We start from the raw sequence: 17,176 nt of genomic DNA, 5'->3' as shown, positions 1-17,176 counted from the left end.
TTGTCTGTCTCCTGACACTAAGACCAGAAGACTCAGCTCCCAACTACAGGAATTTACTGGCCAAACTGGAAGAAGAGACACACATGTAAATAAAATACAAACATAGTACAACATGGAAGCTCATGAAAGGTTCAAAGACTGGGGCTAGTGAAGAAAGTACTCAGGGAAAGGGAGAAAAAAGTTCTGGCAAGTGACTAAGAATTTGACACTATGGGCAATAGCTCTGAGTGAGAAATGGAGGGTCCCCTACAGGCCAGAGGGACATTGTCTTGAGATATATTGGACAGGCAGGTAAGGTACTACAGCCAAATAATGTAAGCATAAGTCAGAATTTATTCTAAAATTAAGTTAGTGGTAATATGGGAAGGTGATCCACAGGGGCAAGGCACAGTCAGGGAGGTGAACGTGAAAGGTATTGAAAGAGTTCCAGGTTGCAGGGTATGGCGATGTTCACCTTTGACCCCAGCACTTGGGAGGCAAAGGCAGGTGAATATCTGTGAGTTTGAGGCCAGACTAGTCTATAATGAGAAACATCCAAGGTTGTCACACAGAGAAACCCTGTCTTGAAAAAAAAGTTTTAAATTCAGTAATGAGTGCTCAGGAGAGCAGAGTAGGTTCAAGAGGGCACAGAGGTTGACTGGTTGACTTGAATTTAGGAATGTGGGAAGGAAGGAATCTGGGAGTCTCTCTGATGAGATGCAAGTCATTTAAATGCTGAAAGGAGTCAGCAGAGTATAATTATGAACTTATAGACTGTGTGGGATCTTCAGTATGTGCATATTTTGGTCTCCAGTGGTTTCAGCTAACTCCTAGTGAAGTTTGTGATAGATACATGGAAGATGGAGTACTTTCCTCAAATGTAGGTTGTATCCCATTGGAGCTACCTGTGAAAACACTGTACTGTCACAGCACTAGGTGACACTGTTGGAATGTCGGGGACTCAGTTTCTTTTGAATATTCTTGCCTTTTATATTAAACCCTGGGATACTTTGAGGTTGGTTAAACATTTTTATCTCTTGCTAGTCTTTCCTTTCAAGATAAAACAGGGAGTCAAGTTTAATATCAAGATGCTTAGCTGAAACTTAATATGTGAATGAAATAAACAGAAGTACTGTGTTTATTTGACAGGCACTTTCCTACTATGTCTTTTTCTCAGTACTATCAGTTTTCCATCAATAACAGTGCCAGAAATTTTATTTTTATTTCCATATCAGAAATGTAAGGAGAAATTAAGAAGAACCAATGAATGACTCAGTCATGAAAACTATGTTGCAGTTTGTATCAGCCCTTGGGACAGCGTCATCGGAAGTTAAAGATTGGCACAGTGATTTGTGCCTGTAATCCCAGCATTTGGAAGGCTGAGACAGTGGGACTGCTGTGAGTCTACTCCAGCTCACGTAGAATACTTCATATTTACCATTGAGGAGAGGGGTGGTGAGTGAATGTAATAATAGGGGCGGCGGGGCTGCGTCCCCAGCACCCCAGCCGCCCGCACGGCTAGCTTAGCTTATGCCCCAAAATAACAACACACAAAATATATTCATTTAATCACTGCTTGGCCCATTCTCTTCTAGGCTAATTCTCACATATTAATTTAGCCCATTTCTAATCATCTGTGTGTAGCAGCCCAAGGTGCGCTTACCGGGAAGATTCTAGCCTATGTCCATCCTGGGTCGGAGCTTCATGGCGTGTGTCTGCCCGGGAGCGTGGCATGGCGTCTCTGCTCCAGCGAGCAGAGCTGTCGAGTCTGACCTCACTTCCTCTTCCTCCCAGCGTTCTGTTCTGTCTACTCCTCCCACCTATCCTCTAACCAATAAAATGGGCCAGGGCAGTTCCTTTATTAGCCAATGACCTTCCTCCATCATTTCCCCTTTTTTGGTTTAAACAAACAAACAAAAAAAAAGGCTTTAACTTTAACATAGCAAAATTACATATAACAAAACAGTTATCAAGTAAAAGTTACAATAATCTTTATCATAACTAAGGAAAACTATAACTATAACTAACTATTCTTAACTCCATCAAAGACTCCAGAAAGATACAATATTACCTAAGTAAACAAGAACTAAGAAACTTCAAACTCTAGAAATGACAAAGCCATCTCGCTGCCTGGACAGTCACCCAACGTTCTTTTGTACCATTGGGGCATCCATCTTCAGCCTTCAGGCCCATGGTATCCAGCAGATATTTCCATAAAGCAGGAAAATTCAAAGTCAGTTCAGTCACTATCTGTTGTGTCCTGCAGAATGTCTCGCAGACTCTTTCATGAATCAGGAACCCCGAAAGATCATCTCACCTTAGGCAAGTTCAGTAGTCCTCTCTCTGCGGGTTCTCTGTGTCCAGTTTATGCAATAGTCCAGGCAAGAGCAGTTTCTTGCCCAAATGGCTATCAAACTCCATAAGGATCCTCTTCGATGCCCATCTTCCTCTTGAAGTGCATTGGTGCTGCCAGGAGCAGAGTGTCTCATTGTCATGAAAAGTCCTCAGTTATTAAAACATTAAATGTCCTATTCTGTAATCTTTGAAAGACATGAAGAATGTCTATCTAAAATATATCTCCATATATCTAGAAAATCTAACTAACATGACTACAAGCTTTACTATTATCGATGATTATACATTAACAACCTATATTTCTTAATTATACAGTACATATTTAAATCAACTACACAAACACAATACCTTAATCAAAATCAGAAACACTTATATATATAACAAAATTGACCTTAAATCTCTATCAATAAAGCAAAATCTATACTAATGCAAATTATTCATACCTATATCATATCCCCCTTTAAATGTAAAAGAACATTTATAAACATTTTTTTGGGTTTATGGGCACAGTTATTTCTCTCCAAACTGCTTCCTGCTGAATGGGGGCGTTGTTAATTAGGTCTTTCATGGTATAACCTGTGTGCTAGTTTCATCTTAGTTGGCAGTTGAGCGAAGCAATTTTCTGAAGATGTTCACAACAACCCTTCAGGAGGGCGTGGTCCATCATACCATATCGGGATAAATGCAATCCACAAGGTCTGATCCTCTGTGAAAACAAAAGAAGAATCTCTTTTCCAAAGTATCATATCCTTAGATCCAAATTCAAAATATCTATATTGGATTAGTTCAGCAGCATTTATAAATAAATATCTTTTAGCAGCTGTTGTTCCTTCCTCAGCATTCAAATAATTCAAAGAGAGCATAATAGCATACAGTATCAAGATTCTCTGTGTATTTTCCATCTTTGTGCAGCTTTGTTTTAGCCTCTATTTTGTTTATTTTTACTTTTAACTCTTTGCTTTTTGAGACAGGTTCTCTGTATCTTTGACCTGAAGTAACTCTGTAGACCAGGCTGTCTTTGAACTCCCAGAGATCCACCTGTCTCTGCCTCCCAGGCATTGGGATTAAAGGTGTAAGCTACTACACCTTAAACTCACAGAGATCTGTTTGCCTCTGCCTTCTAGGCACTGGGAATAAAGGCGTTTGCTACCACACACAACAACTCTCTTCCTTTTTTTTTTTTGTTTTTTACTTTACGAACTTCAACTTTTAGTCTGCATATATTTTTAACACACTTCAAACCATTTAGAAATTTTCTTTGTCTTTGAATCTCTCTTTACTGTATATCTCTCTTTTTCTGACCACACGAGCCTTTAAGTTACTGAGCAATATGGGTAGGATTGAAGGCGTGGCTTTGCCAGCTAGATCCAGTCCATTCCTTAGCTTTCCAGCCTCATGGAGGGTATACAGGCTGTAGCCATGTTTACTGCAACAACTGTATGGCATTTCAAGGTCCCTGCCAGCAAGTGAGCTACAACAGACAACACTCAAGTCCTCTCTCGGTAGCCGGCCCTCCTGCCTCAAACAGTCAGAGTTTGCCCTGGCAGGATGGCCCAGAAAGCTGGCATTTTTAAACGGCGCAGCTTTTTTCCTGCTATGGCTGAAAACCGAAAAGCATGTGTTCAGCTTTTCGTCAACACCGTTTAAGTGTTTCGTGGCAGGACCTCTTAATGAGCTGCAGGCTTTGCAGCTAAAGCTGAGTCAGGAAGCCTCTCTTAGATGAGGCACTTGCTTGCCTCTGGCAAGCAGAGTAGACCCGAGAAATTGCTGCTACCAAGAAACCAGGCACAATGCTTTCATTTTGTTCTAGAATTACTTCCCAAGATGTCTCAGGCTTTATGTGGAAGCAGTTGTCCACGTGGGCGCCATATGTAATAATAGGGGCGGCGGGGCTGCGTCCCCAGCACCCCAGCCGCCCGCACGGCTAGATTAGCTTATGCCCCAAAATAACAACACACAAAATATATTCATTTAATCACTGCTTGGCCCATTCTCTTCTAGGCTAATTCTCACATATTAATTTAGCCCATTTCTAATCATCTGTGTGTAGCAGCCCAAGGTGCTCTTACCGGGAAGATTCTAGCCTATGTCCATCCTGGGTCGGAGCTTCATGGCGTGTGTCTGCCCGGGAGCGTGGCATGGCGTCTCTGCTCCAGCGAGCAGAGCTGTTGAGTCTGACCTCACTTCCTCTTCCTCCCAGCGTTCTGTTCTGTCTACTCCTCCCACCTATCCTCTAACCAATAAAATGGGCCATGGCAGTTCCTTTATTAGCCAATGACCTTCCTCCATCAAGTGAAATCACTGTAGATCTCAAGAGAGCTTTCTGTCATTTTATTGATAGGTTTTAGAGAGTCCTCATTATCTGAAATTACCTGCAACGATCTGAATCTACTATTTTATCCTCTGGAAAGAGAAAAGAAAAAAGACAGTTGTTTATGTCTTTTTTTAATTTTATTTTACTGTTTGATTCTTAAGTATTGTTGACTAAAAGAGAAAAAGAAAGCTAGAATTGAATGGAGAAGATGGCTACAGACCGTAGACACTGAGGCATCCAGAAGCATCTCTTCAAGTGCAGGAGGTGGGTCAGGATGGCGCCATTTTGACTTGAAAGTGAAGAGATGAATTTCGGAGCCTATGGGAGAAGCCTCCAATGGTTCCCTTTCTTAAAGATAATTAAGCAGTCCAAGGAGACAAGGTTTCCCGGGGTGGTGGGAATGTGAGCCAGACAGTGGCAGGGGAAAAAATTAACAGCAGGGAGATCTTGACACAGGTGTGAATTAATTCCCCTCATTCAAAGCTGTCTGGCACAGAGAGGACTCGCTGGGACTGGAGCTGAAGGGCTCAGGATCACGTGCAGCTTCTCTGCTTGTCTGAGTGGTTTAAACATGGCAGGGGAGTGATCGCATGTTAATAATTCACTTACACAATGGTATCTCTTAGTAAGGAAGAGGTTGATGTTTGGAGGGGGTTGAAGCAAGGCTATTGGAGGATTCAGAACGCAGAGGGAGCGAGCTAGACCTTAGGCTCCAGGGCAAGGAAAGTAGTTTAGCAAGTTAACTGACAGGGATTGGAAGTAGTGAGGAAGATGGATGCCTGCGGGCCTCTCAGGTTCCTAAATACAGAGTACGGTAGAATACTGCTGAGGGTGAAGGAGATGCGAGAAAAAAAGCTACTTTCTAAACCAACTCAATTTTTAATGAGTTCACAAGCCACTGGCCAGCTGCTAAGGGTAGTGCCGTTCAAGGGTAAGAAGAACCTTGATGAGAAGGCTGAGGGAGGAATTACATTAGCTATGGAGCCTTGATCACAGTAATTTATACAAATGACCCATGCAGCCATGAGCTTGGGCATGCAGCATGCTGGCCAAAGCACGGGTTCATGCCTGAAGGCTTCTAGAAAATGCCTTTCTCAACGTTCCTGGCCATGGTACCTCTTTTTCTTACAAATGCCCGAAATGCTACTCATATTGCTTGCTGAAAGAATCTGCTCTCCCGTTGTCCTTTTCATTATTTTTTTTTAAGTCAGTTTTTCTTCTTTCTGTTGTAGTTTAATTTTGGCATTAATGGCTCCCATTTTACAACCAAACCTCCAAGGCTCCCTCCAGCTACCTTTAATCTTCCTTTTGAAAACTCCTCAAAGATTTGTGCTATATATAGCATTCATTTTCACCACCACATCTTTTCTTTCCTCTTATTATTTTAAATGACATGCTTCAAAATATGCAGAAAATTTTATTTAGGGTTTTGAATAGGTATCCGTGTACCTATAATTCAAAGGCATTAAGTGTTGCTCAGGGACAGAATGGTTACCTAGCAAGTACAAGACCCTGCACAGGTTCCCTCCCCAGAACTGAAAATGAAACAGAACAGAACAAAAGCCCACTTTCGCAGCACCTCATCTCTTATTACACTCTACCACTAACTTGCCCTCCCTATAAGTAACCACTGTGGTCTCTGGATTTTTAGACAAGCTTTGGCTTATAACCTTGCTTATCCATAAAGTCTGATCTTTTTGTTCATGTTAAATGTACATGAAAGATCATTTTATTTAAATACATGGAATGCTGCCTTAATAATTTTAACAGTTGGAAAGCTTTTCACTGAATGGATATTCACAGTTTATTTTGTTTCTTAAATTTATACATGCTAATAATTTTTCAATTGTTCACTTAACTTTGAACATATATTCATTTACCTAAATATAACTGTATGCCAAAGAAAAATTCCAGGAATTAGAACGACTAGGTTTACAATTTTTGTTCAATGTTATGAATCAATATTTAATCATCATTATCATTTTGACTGAAATGACTCATTTGAACATGGCTGGAAGTTCTATAAGTGGAAGGGGAGGAAGAGGGATGGAAATAATGTAAAAGGAATATTCATATATGAAGTTCTCAAGAATTAAATATAATAAAGAGTGCCAGAGCATGAGAAATTCTTTCAAAGCTAGTCTCCGTGTGTCTCCTAGAGAATCTCTAGCTCTCTATGGGTTAGGCTTGATCCAGCCTCAGCTGAGATATAGTTTAGATCTTGAATGCCCACCCCCAAGGCCTTGTCTGTGTGTGGAGGACTATTGGGAGGTGGCACAGCCTTGAGGAGGTGGGAAGAGTGGTAATTAGGTCATTAGCTGTGTGAAGGGGAGATGGCTTTCCCTCTTTGCTCCCACCCTCAGTGATGCACTGTGACATCACAGGCCCAACTAAACAGGGCCCAGCTATCATAGACTGAACCCTCTGCAATTTCATTTTCTCAGATATTTTGATCCAGTCATAGAAAGCTGACTAACCCAAAGGTCATTTAAATTCTAAAGTAATTCTTTGTCCTCACATCACTGACGGCTTCAGCAGCCTGGACATAACTAGGCCTTCTTCCTTCTTACAGCATTTTTTTCTTTATCTGATGTCTCTGGTCACACACATTTCTACAAGTTCCTGACTGCTTTGATTACTACTGCTTAACTCTCTTTCCTTGCTCCTACCATTTTCAATATTCATGGTTTGGACTCTTTCACATTGTTTGATTCTATAACCATTTTGACTTCTGATTTTTTACCTCATGGTTTTGAATGCCATTTATAAATGGATGACTTACATTTTTATCCCTAACTCTCCTCCCCTGAGCTCTGTCCCAATGACCCCCATGAAGCCTCTGCACAGATGTCAAATAAGCTGCACGGAACCTACTTATTCTTGCCAGTCAGTTTCCCATGATGCTCAGTGGCAACTGCCGTCTTCCAGATGCTCCACCCACAAATCCTGGAATGAACTGATTCCTTTCCTTCTGTCACCAACCACAACTGTCCATCAAGTCTTGCCTCTTTACCTCCAAATACCCTAAAATCCCACCACATCTCACCACTTTCTGTTGTCGTCACCTGGTATGATAAGCAACGATGATAAACAACTCCACTGCTTTCTGACAACCTCTTGGCAGGTTCTATTTTCCAAAGATGAGCTTTGTGCCATGCATGGCAAGGCTATCTTGGTACAACGTTTCCTGCTGTAAGAAAGGTAATTTCTTCCCACATACCCAGAAACAAATAGAAATTTCACAATGTGTGTTAAATGGCCACAAATAACAGCTGAGAGAAGAAAAAATCATGAAGGAACTGGGGAGGATGGCCATTTATAGAGTCTCAGCTCTCAAATACTCAGGTGTACTTGTTGATGTTATTTTGGCCTACTTATGTGCCTTTTCCAGCTCTGAGACATTTCTTGTTACAATTTCAAGTGGATGGATCATTTCTGTTGTAGCCCAGGAACTAAGGTTCTATGTGGGTCTGCGCTGGATGACTATAGATACCTCCTTAGGGAACACGAGATCTGGAAGCAGCCATTGCATCACATTTTCTTTGCTTAAAAAGAATCCCTCTCACTTACAAAATTAATGTTGAATAAGAGAATTCTGCCATCCATTTAAAACCAGTATGTTCAGGGACTGGAGAGATGGCTCAAGAGCTAAGAGCACTGGCTGCTCTTCCAGAAGACTTAAGGTTCAGTTTCCAACACCTATATGGCGGCTCACAACCATCCATCAGTCCAGTACCTGAGCATCCGATGCTCTCTTCTGCTTCTGTAGGTACTGAATGTACATTATGGACAGACACTCGTGCACATAAAATAAACAGAGAAAAACCATATCCACCTCGTTTTACATTGCCCATTTGGCAGTAATACACTAGAAAGTGTCCTTCAAGTGTCCTTGAAACTTTTCCAGTAACAGCTAATCGTTTTGAAGAGGACCACCTTTACTAGAAGATAGCTGTGGACATCTTTTTACTTCTAATGAAGACATCATGATTTTGGGAGCCTATGAAAAACTATATGTTCCAAACTTCAAGTGAAAACAAACATTTCCTTGCAGAGATGCATGCTATAGCCAGCGGTCCTGTGATAGTATTTATAAGAACAATGCATTTAAACAAACATTTCCTTGCAGAGATGCATGCTATAGCCAGCAGTCCTGTGATAGTATTTATAAGAGCAATGCATTTAAGAACCTTTAGAAAAGCACACTAAAGAATCGAAAGAACCTTTCCAATGTGCTGCATGGAGGATGCCCAAGGGGGCAAGGGGCAAACACTGTATTCTTCTTTGCATCTTCACCCTAATAAGCAAAGCCCTTGCTTTACTGTCCGAGTGAAGCATTTTTGTTTGTTTGTTTAGAACACAACCATTATCACAGCAATAAGCCCCGGTGGGTGAAGCTTGAACAAATAACTAAGGAGTGCATGGGAAATTTTCCTAATTTTTTTTTTTTTGTTAAAAATGAGGAAGTTATTTGGTACATCTGGAAACTCCTGCCTAATACCAGGCAGGTACAACATTTATCCTGAAGCATCTCAGTTCTTTGAAGAACACCTTACACAAGGATAAGTAAGAGCACCTTTGAGTGAACTCAGTGAAGAGCATTTTCCTTACAGAACTGACCTTGAACAGATTTGAATGGGATGGACAGAGGCAAGAACTACTTTGCTTTATGAGAAGACTGGAAGTGATGGTATTAGGATTTGCTCTTAAGTTTACAGAGTAGAGAGAGGGGGGGAGGAGGAATTGAAAGCCTTGGAAAAGGGTTCTTTCCTCCATCTCCTTCAGCTGTGTGGGATTGTCATTCCTATAGTGGAAGACAGCCAAATTTAGTCTGTCTCCCTATAAACAGACAAATAGGGCAAATAACATGTAAATATTACGGCATTGTTGTCATTATATCTAAATTTGCAGATGTATATGTAAATAAAATAGAAACAAAATTCATTTGAAATAACAGTAATAATAATAATAAAATAATATTTTTGTCTAGAAATTAGTACTATTTATAATGCACTTAAGTGACAACTACTTTGATACTCCAGAAAAACTCGAGAGAGGGCTGGGAAGACTACCTGCTTAGGTCATCTAAAATGATCATATATTATCTTGTATTACAATAACTGAGGTGCTTAGGAACTACTTAGCTACAGAAAAAAAAAAACAACGAAGTCTCTGTCTGTTTTCTTCAAGTGCGTGGCAGTGCATGTTGGTCGTGTTCTTACCCAGTGAGCAAACCAAACTGGGTACTGAAGGCAGCCCAAATGCCAGCCTCTGTGCTTTTGCAAGCTATGCATCCCTCCATTTCGTTCCTTAACTTCTAGCATGCAGATGCGGCACTTTCATCCCCTTTAGGGTGCAAGCACTTGAAGAATAAGCGTGGCTCCTCACTCCCTGCTCCCTCCTTTTCTTTGCTTATTGGTCCCTATAAACAAGATGGGGCCAACAAACCTTTCTTGGGCAAACCCCCACAGCAGCTGGAGACTCTGTGGAGGCGAGGTGAGGGTGTGCTTGGCGCTTTCCTTCATCGATCCCGACCCACAGAAAGTCAAGTTGGAAAACTACCCATGGTTTCTCGTCTACACCCTTCCGAACTCCTACACAGATCTTCCGTTTTCTGTTTGATCGTCTCCAGATAAGACCAAGTGATGGATTTGATGACACTCCTGACCTCCAGAAGGATTTCTGTACACCTTAGCCACTATCCTTGGCATGCTCACTCGGTGCCTGCACCCTAAGGGGTGTTGGCATCACTATCTGGAACCCACTCTTCTCCCCAAGGTCTGGGACCAGATCCCTCCACGCACTGGAGACCACCTGCTTCACCCATGACCGTGACGCTGCCTTCTCCTCAAAGTTAGCCATAGGGAAGCAGAGGCTGAGGGCAAATGCCAAAGGGCTAGCTTCAGTTCCGCGCTGTTCCATCAAAGTAGCAGGGGGAAAGAATTGTCATCATCACCATCACCCGGTACCCCAGCCCCTGCCCAAAGGCTTGTCAGGCTGGGGCCGTGCCACCTTCCCCACCCGTGCGCCTCCCGCATCTCGCAGCGCGCTCACTGGTGCTCGGGGCTACTCTCCGTACTCACCCTAGCGAAGCTCAGGGGCTCAGGTCCACAGCCCACCGCGATCGTGCGCGGGCGACAGCGGCGCGTCCCAGCTGCTCCTGGGCGGGCGAGCTGAATGCGCGCTGCAGCTTGGGGCGCAGCTCCAGGGCGGGTTCCAGATGCCAGCTAGCCCGAGGGCCGACGCCAGGGGGGCTCCCCTCAACACCCTGCTCTTCCAGCTTCTTCCACTTTTCCACCTGCCAGTTTCTTCTTTCGTCCCCTCCCTCCCCTTAGACTGACGCCTGGGGAAGAGAAGGGAGGGGAAAAATCCCGTCCCTTTAACTCCACTGATACCTTGAAGATTATCTGTTCCTGGAATCTGGAAATGACGCGAACCACCCTTCTGTGAACAGTTTAAAAGAAGACGATCTTGTTTCCCTTTAACTTTTTATCGTTGGAAAGACTCCTTAAAACCACCGTGGAAGGCTAGAAATAAACTGAGGGGCAGATGAGGGGTAGACGTGGGCGTTTTAGGTTTTGGAGAGTGCCTTTGTGGTCCTAATAGTTACTGACTGGCCCCAGAGGAGGTCTATTTACCCACAATTTCAAAAAGTAGGCATTTCCTGAAAAAGAATCAGAGTTGGGGGCAAAGGAAGGAAGAAGGGAAGTAGGTACTGAATTCAAGGTTTATTCAGGTTCTTTCCACTCACGTGATTTATGCTAGAGATATCTTGGAATAGAGCTTTTGCTCAGATGTGACCTTGAGAGAATATTTGACCTTTGCTGTTGCTGTTCTGTTTTGTTTTTCCTTTCAGACGTTCCTTTCAGATCCCTGTAAACAGAGTTTCATCAGCCTACAAGGATTTACCAAAATCTGTTTTGACTGACCTTGGAATGTGACTGGTTCCTGGAAGGCAGGCATTTTATAAGATTTAACCAGGTCCCTATGGATAGCAGATAAGAGACAGACTTTTTTAGGCAGAGATACACCCACTGTCCATTTGGTGGACCCAACCAGGACAGACCTGCAGCCTCAGAGTGACTGTAGATTTATCTTTCTGGGAAAATCCTGTCACATCGATTTCCTTTCTGCTCTCTCACGTGCCAGCACTCCCTATGATCCAAAGTGAATTTTTAGACCAAGCCTGTGTCTTCCAGCCCATCTTTCTTCTGTTGGCGACACCATCCTTGTTCTCTTGCATCTTATATTTAACTGAGATGCCATCTACCGACATACTGCCGGGTCTCTATTACTCAGTGAATGTTAGCTGAGCTGTGGTCACCTCAGATCAACCTTAGCATCGATTTCATATTGTTATCCCCTCACGTATTTCTTGACTCGATTCCCTGTGCTGTGAATAGACCCTGTGTCTCACAAATATGTGTCAGTATTACTACGTGGAGACTTATTTAGGAAACACAATGGAAAGGACTCCAGAGGAAGTCAAGATTTACAACCCTCAGGGTAGAAAGCATCCTTTCCTTCACTATTGTATTGACCAGCTTGGTTTTACCTCCAGCATACTGGACAGTAAACCCTGTCAGGGACAGCAATGAAGTCCAAGGCTACATGCCACCTCAACAGGCAGATTGAGAGTGCCGCCAACTTCAGCAATTTCTGTAGTGACATTGCCCTCAAGAGATAGGATGATATTCTGAAAATGCAAAACTCAAAAAGGTTCTGTCCTTCAGTTTAAGAATGAAATAGGAACAAGCTTGAATTGTGAAGCTAAAGGCCTCAGGTTTTAGAATATTTTCTGATGGTGCACTTGGACTTGTGCAATTGAAAGCAACAATTCAATAGCAAATCCAGGGGAACAGCCTATGTTAGGTGAAGGTATAGAAAAGATCACACTTATAAAAGCAAGGGATCTAAGTTTTCAGCCATTCTGCTGCTGTTCCTACAGGAAATGAATTTGCTTAGGTTTGGTGATGAAGCACACCTTGAAAGCTGCAGTAGAACCTTGTGCCCTAGAGGGATTCCATTGTTATTCAGGGCACAGATGCTTAAGCCAGCAGTCAGGACATCATCCTAGCCCTTAGTAAGTTTCCTCTGGGTGGCTGGAAGATAATGCGGAAGGAGTACATTAGATCTCTTCCATAGACATTGAACTACACCAGTGAGGCCCAGGTCTTGGTGAATCTCATCAGAATTAGTTTTTCAGTTCAAGAGTGATGAAAGGATTTCAAACAAGGTATTTCCTTCGTATGGGTTCTTTTTAAAATAGATTCTTTTAGTAATTGTACAAAATACTTGGCTTTGGTATATATATCATACATGTCTATAAGATGCTTTGATTGTACCCATATCCACTATTACCCACTACCTTGTTGATTTTCCCCTCACTTGAATCTTCTTTCTTTCCCAAGTTGTGTCCTTTCTGCTTTCCAGACTTTCATCTTTTTAATTCACAGAGCAAACTTGTGATGTCTGTCTTTCTGAGTCTCCTGTGTTTCACCTAACATGATGACCTCTCTGTCACTACTTCTGGAAGCGTGTTCTATTTGAAAGTTTATGAAGATATCAAAGGCTAACAAGGGATCCCAGTAGCAGAATGCTTGCCTAGCATACCCAAGGACCTAGATTCTGCATCCTCCACTAGAAGAAAACAAGGACTCAATTCCCACAAGTACAACTTGCCAGAGTATGCATGCCTACAAATCAAGCATTCTGGAGTTGAAGGTAAGTGGTAGATGTGTATGAGCCTAGCCTAACTGACATAGTAAGACTGTGTGTCAAAAAAAATCAAACCAAATCATTCTCATACAGAAAGCATCATTACTCATTTATTTTTAATCTTTAACATGCATAGTGAGACACATATATCTTATTGAGCAATACACTATTTCTTGATCTTTTGCCACAGGGAAATTTTCACCAAGGTCAAATTGCACTATTTCAGTAATATTGATCTCAATTTAAAGCTAAGTTGAAGCGCCGTCATTCCTTTCAATTAAGCTGACTGCAGCCGTGAGATAATTGTATAATCCAGGCACAATTAGAACAGACAGTGCAGGCATAAGTGACAGAACATATTCAGAAATGGGAAATATTTTCCTGAGTTATTTGCCTAAGAGTAGAATATTTACCTAACTTCTGTGCCTCCTAAATAAGGCAAACAGACTAATTTCACGATATCATGAGTTCGATTTATGGAGGATTACTTTAAATACCATTTTCTGTTTTGGGAAAAAAAAGCAGAATGAAATAAAAAACTCATCATGAAAATAAAAGCAATCAATATGCATCCCTTCCCCAAGTTTATGAGAAAACCAATTTGTATAATGATTTCATGCCATTAAATCTTTGGATGTTTAATTCCTTCATTTTTGTGGAAGTAAATAAAAGTCAAAAGTATGAGACCACTGAACAGTCAACAATTGTTGACATAAATCAACAATTCTATAGTAAAGAAGAGAAGACTAGATTGAAAATAATCTTTATAGTAAGATGTTTATTTTCTCCGAGATTAAAAAAAAATGTTTTGAGTCTACTTTCCAGGGTATTATATATAAAGAACTGACTGAAACTTCAGGTAGGTGAGCTGGACTGGTTTTTGGTGTAAATCATTACATTTTCCATGACAGATACATATAGGTCATTTACTAAAGGTGAACAATGTGTTGTAAAGGAGAAATGGGTAAAGAGGATGCTTTCATATCTGTCCCTGTGGTCAAGTAAGACACAGGTAGCGGTAGCACAACTCTGATAGTGACCAGTAGTGAACAATATGATCATAGACATCAGCACAGTTTCTTATCTGTTGCACAGCTCCAGCACTACATTCTTTTAAAAACATTTTCTTTCTTTTCTTTTTTAAAATTTCATCTACTTATTTTATAACCAGGCCACAGCCCACCGACTCTTCCTTTCCCAGGCTCTCTCCCCTATTCCCTATCTTCTACCACCCAATCCCCTCCTCTTCCATCTCCATCCACAAAGGGGCAAGTCTCCTATGAGTATCAATAAAACATAGCTTATCAAGCTTCAGTAAGACTAAGCACCTCCCCATATATTAAGACTAGGTAATTATGAGAAGCAGGTCCGAAATACAGTAAAAGAGTCTGACAGAGTCCCTGTTCCCTCTGTTAGGAGTCCCACAAGAGGACCAAGCTACACAACTGTAACATGTATGCAGAGGGCCTAGGTCAGTCCCATGCAGGTTTCTTGGTTGTCTGTTAAATCTCCATGAGCCTCTTAGATAGTTTACTACATGAGCCTTTCCATCGTGTCCTTGACCCTCTGGCTCCTATATTACTTTCTTCCCAAACTCCTCTTAGTGTTTGGTCATGGGTCTCTACATCTACCTCTATCAGTTGCTGGATGACACCTCTCTGATGACAATTGGGCTAGGCACCAATCTGTTCATAGGAGGCAGTCAGTTCAGACTACTTATCTACTACTGCTAGGAGTTTAAGCTGGGGTCCATCCCATAGACTCCTGGGAGATTTCCCTATGGCAGCTTTCCACCCAATCCTGAAATGCATCCGCCGCCACCGACTGTAGTCCCCCTTGGGACTATCCTCATCCGTATCCTCCCCTGATCACTCATGTTTCCATCTCCATCTGCTCAGTCCACTCATGAAATCTTTTCTATTTCTTCTTCCCAGGGAGATCTGGGTTTCCCCCTCCCCCATAAACTGTTATTGTTACCTAGCCTCTCTGGGTCTGTTGATTGTAGCATGGTTATCCTTTATTTTACAGCCAATATTCACTTTCTGAGTGAGTACATACTATATTTTTCTTTCTGGACCTGAGTTAACTCATCAGGGTAATTTTTTTTTTGCCTTCATATTTCCTCGTGTTCTTGTATTTCAACAGCTGAGTAATACTCTATTGTGTAAATGTGCCACATTTTCTTTATCCATTCCTCTATAGAGGGACATCTATGTTGTTTTCAGGTTCTGGCTATCACAAATAAAGCTGCTATGAACATACTTGATCAAGCGTTCTTGTGTCATGATTGAGCATCCTTCAGGTCTTGTAATTTTTTCCCATTTTTTAAATGTTCCTATTTTTTTTTGAGAATATCATACAATTTGCTTTGGTCATGCTCACTCACCATTTCTTCAATCTACCCATTTTCCCTACCCATCTAACCTTTGTGCCATTTTCCTTCCCTCCCTTCCTTCCTTCCTTCCTTCCTTCCTTCCTTCCTCCCTCCCTCCCTCCCTCCCCCTTCCTTCCTTCCTTCCTTCCTTCCTTCCTTCCTTCCTTTCTCTTGTTAAGACCTAAATATTCTTAGATGTGTGATATTCCTCTGGAGCATGGTTGATTTACCAGAGATCAGAACTGTTGATCTCTCTCCTAACAGCTAACAACTCCCAATAGCACAGTGACTAGGGGCGGGATTTCATGGTCAAATTCCACCTTCATGTTGAGATTTCATCTGGCTTGAGCTTGCAAAGATTTTATGCATCTTTTCAAAGCCACTGTGAGTTCATATGTGCAGCCGCATTGGTTTGTCCAGAATACATTCTTTCATGGCTAAGGCGTTAGAAAAATGTTTAGTAGCCACTTTTATCTTTCCTTTTGAGATATTTTTTGTTTAGTTATATGGTCTATTTTTAAACTAAGTAGTTTGTTTTCTTAGTGTTTAATTTTTTGAGTTCTGTACTTATTCTGGATCTTAACCTTCTGTGAAATGCATAACTGGTCAGGATGTTTTTCCATCCTGTAGGCTGTGCCTTTACTTGAATGATGATGTCCTCTATACTGTACAAATCTTTTATCTTTGTGAAATTATAATTATAACTTTGTTGTAGGAAGGCCGCTTGCTTGTTCACGAGTGCCCTGACTCAAAATAACCACACAGAAACTGTATAAACTCAATTACTGCTTGGCTTATTAGCACTAGCTTCTTTTTGGCTAGCCCTTACATCCTTATTTAACCCATATTCTATTAATCTGTGGTCACATGGCTGTGGCTTACCAGCAAGGTTTCATCCGGTGTCTGTCTCTGGCATCATTACATGGCTTCTCCTAACTCTGCCTTCTTTTCCCAGCATTCAGTTTAGTTTTTCCTGCCTAGCTCATTTCTTCCCTGCTATATGCCCAAAGCATATAGCATAGTGTTTTAGTATTTTCATTGTATACATCTTGCATTTCATTTGTTAGATTTGTTCCAATATATTTAATTCTTTGGAGGATATTGATAATTAGATTGCTTCCTTGATTTCTTTATTGATGTTTGTCATTTGCCTACAGAAAGACTATTGACTATTGCATATTAATTTTATATCCTACTCCTTTGTAAAAGAATTTATAATCTATAGAGGGGAATCATTACGTTTCTTTATGTAAAGAATCACATCATTTGCTAGTAAAAATATGTTGATATTTTTCTGATTCGTATTTGCTTTATATCCATTATTTGTCTTATTGCTCTAGCTAAATCTTTAAGTACTATGCTGAACAGGAGTTGAAGAGTAGACACCCTTGTCTTATTCGAATTTTATTAGAAAGGCTTTGTGTTCTTTTTTCAAT

General features: G+C 41.4%; 1 protein-coding gene across 1 annotated transcript in view; it reads right to left on the bottom strand.

Annotated features, from left to right (window-relative positions):
* The window catches only part of Htr1f (5-hydroxytryptamine receptor 1F), a 131,716-nt gene extending 120,779 nt beyond the window's left edge, over nt 1–10,937 (bottom strand). Inside the window, exon 1 of the mRNA XM_041678593.1 lies at nt 10,732–10,937. The gene's annotated coding sequence lies outside the window, so the exon portion shown is untranslated. The remainder of the gene's footprint in view (nt 1–10,731) is intronic.
* Between the last annotated feature and the right edge of the window lie 6,239 nt (nt 10,938–17,176).

The sequence above is a fragment of the Microtus oregoni genome, unplaced genomic scaffold (assembly GCF_018167655.1).
Source record: "Microtus oregoni isolate MIOR12 unplaced genomic scaffold, Mior012 000030F_ref0000283, whole genome shotgun sequence".
Lineage (NCBI taxonomy): Eukaryota > Metazoa > Chordata > Mammalia > Rodentia > Cricetidae > Microtus > Microtus oregoni.
This window is presented reverse-complemented; position numbering and strand designations above follow the sequence as displayed.